Below are 2,814 nucleotides of genomic sequence, written 5' to 3' on the forward strand. Positions count from 1 at the left end.
ACTGAAGAATGCAGTGCAGTCATTCTGAAGAGCTTACCAGAAAAGCTCCAAGATCCAGGAAGCTTTATGATACCATGCACATTAGAAGGTGCTTACACCAAGACAGCCCTGTGTGACCTTGGAGCAAGTATCAATCTAATACCTGCATCCACTATCAGAAAGCTTGGGTTGACTGAAGAAGTCAAACCAACCCGGATATGTCTCCAACTTGCTGATGGCTCCATTAAATATCCATCAGGCATAATTGAGGACATGATTGTCAAAGTTGGGCCATTCGCCTTTCCAACTGACTTTGTAGTGCGGGAAATGGAGGAGCACAAGAGTGCAACTCTCATCCTAGGAAGACCTTTCCTAGCAACTGGACGAACTCTTATTGATGTACAAAAAGGGGAAGTAAACCTGAGAGTCAATGAGGATGAGTTCAAGTTGAATGCTGTAAAAGCTATGCAGCATCCAGACACACCAAATGACTGCATGAGCGCTGACATTATTGACTCTTTGGTGGAAGAGATCAATATGGCTGAAAGTCTAGAATCAGAGCTAGAGGACATCTTCAAGGATGTTCAGCCTGATCAGGAAGAACCAAAGGAAACAAAAGAATTTTTGAAAATTCCTCAGGAAGAGGATAAACCTCCCAAACCTGAGCTCAAACCACTACCACCATCCCTGAAGTATGCATTTCTGGGAGAGGGTGACACTTTTCCAGTGATCATAAGCTCTGCTTTAAATCCACAGGAAAAGGAAGCACTGATTCAAGTGCTAAGGACACACAAGATAGCTCTTGGGTGGTCCATAAGTGATCTTAAGGGCATTAGCCCAGCAAGATGCATGCACAAGATCCTATTGGAGGATAATGCCAAACCAGTGGTTCAACCACAAGGGCGGCTAGATCCAGCCATGAAGGAGGTGGTGCAGAAAGAGGTCACTAAATTATTAGAGGCTGGGATTATTTATCCTATTTCTGATAGCCCTGGGTGAGCCCTGTCCAAGTTGTCCCCAAAAAGGGAGGCATGAAAGTGGTTCATAATGAAAAGAATGAATTGGTTCCTACAAGAACAGTTACAGGGTGGCGCATGTGTATTGACTACAGAAGGCTCAATATAGCCACCAGAAAGGATAATTTTCCTTTACCATTCATAGACCAAATGCTAGAAAGACTAGCGGGTCATGATTATTACTGCTTTTTGGACGGCTATTCAGGCTATAACCAAATTGCAGTAGATCCTCAGGACCAAGAGAAAATAGCATTTACATGTCCTTCTGGAGTATTTGCCTACAGAAGGATGCCTTTTGGTCTGTGCAATGAACCTGCAACCTTCCAGAGGTGCATGCTCTCTATCTTCTCAGATATGGTAGAGAAATTTTTGGAAGTCTTCATGGATGACTTTTCAGTATTTGGAGACTCATTCAGCTCATGCCTTAACCATCTAGCACTTGTTCTAAAAAGATGCCAAGAGACCAACCTAGTTTTAAACTGGGAGAAATGTCATTTTATGGTGACTGAAGGAATTGTCCTTGGGCATAAAATTTCAAGCAAGGGAATAGAGGTGGATCAAGTAAAGGTGGAGGTAATTGAAAAATTACCACCACCTGCCAATGTTAAGGCAATTAGAAGCTTTCTGGGGCATGCAGGATTCTACAGAAGGTTTATAAAGGATTTTTCAAAAATTGCAAAAAAAACTTGGTGCACGAAATCACAATCACACTCTTGCAATTCCGCACAACTAACCAGCAAGTGCACTGGGTCGTCCAGGTAATACCTTACGTGAGTAAGGGTCGATCCCACAGAGATTGTCGGATTGAATCAAGCTATGGTTATCTTGTAACTCTTAGTTAGGATATCAATAATTCTCAGGTTTAATTGTGAAAAGTAGAAGAACATGAAATAGATACTTGTTTTGCAGTAATGGAGAACAGGTTGAGGTTTTGGAGATGCTCTATCTTCTGAACCTCTACTTTCCCACTTTTTTCTTCTTCATGCACGCAAGGCTCCTTCCATGGCAAGCTGTATGTAGGGTTTCACCGTTGTCAATGGCTACCTCCCATCCTAGCTGTGAAAATGTTCAACGCGCTCTGTCACAGCACGGCTAATCATCTGTCGGTTCTCAATCAGGTTGGAATAGAATCCAGTGATTCTTTTGCGTCTATCACTAACGCCCAGCCTTCAAGAGTTTGAAGCTCGTCACAGTCATTCAATCCTTGAATCCTACTCAGAATACCACAGACAAGGTTTAGACCTTCCAGATTCTCTTGAATGCCGCCATCAATTCTAGCTTATACCACGAAGATTCTGATGAAGGAATCCAAGAGATACTCACTCAATCTAAAGTAGAACGGAGGTGGTTGTCAGGCACACGTTCATAGGTGAGAATGATGACGAGTGTCACGGATCATCACATTCATCAAGTTGAAGAACAAGTGATATCTTAGAATAGAAGCAAGCGTGATTGAATGAAAAACAGTAGTAATTGCATTAATCCATCAAGACACAGCAGAGCTTCTCACCCCCAACCATAGGGTTTAGAGACTCATGCCGTAGAAGATACAATAAGAAACGTGTAATGTGTCATGAGGTAGAGGTACAATGTCAAAAGGTCCTATTAATAGTGAGCTAGTAACCTAGGGTATACAGAAACGAGTAAATGACGTAAAAATCCACTTCCGGGGTCCACTTGGTGTGTGCTTGGGCTGAGAATTGAAGCTTTTATGTGTAAAGACTTTTTCTGGAGTTAAACGCCAGCTTTTATGCCAGTTTGGGCGTTTAACTCCAATTTTTGTGCCAGTTCCGGCGTTAAACGCCGGGAATTCTAAAGC

Source organism: Arachis duranensis, chromosome 1 (genome assembly GCF_000817695.3).
Source record: "Arachis duranensis cultivar V14167 chromosome 1, aradu.V14167.gnm2.J7QH, whole genome shotgun sequence".
NCBI lineage: Eukaryota > Viridiplantae > Streptophyta > Magnoliopsida > Fabales > Fabaceae > Arachis > Arachis duranensis.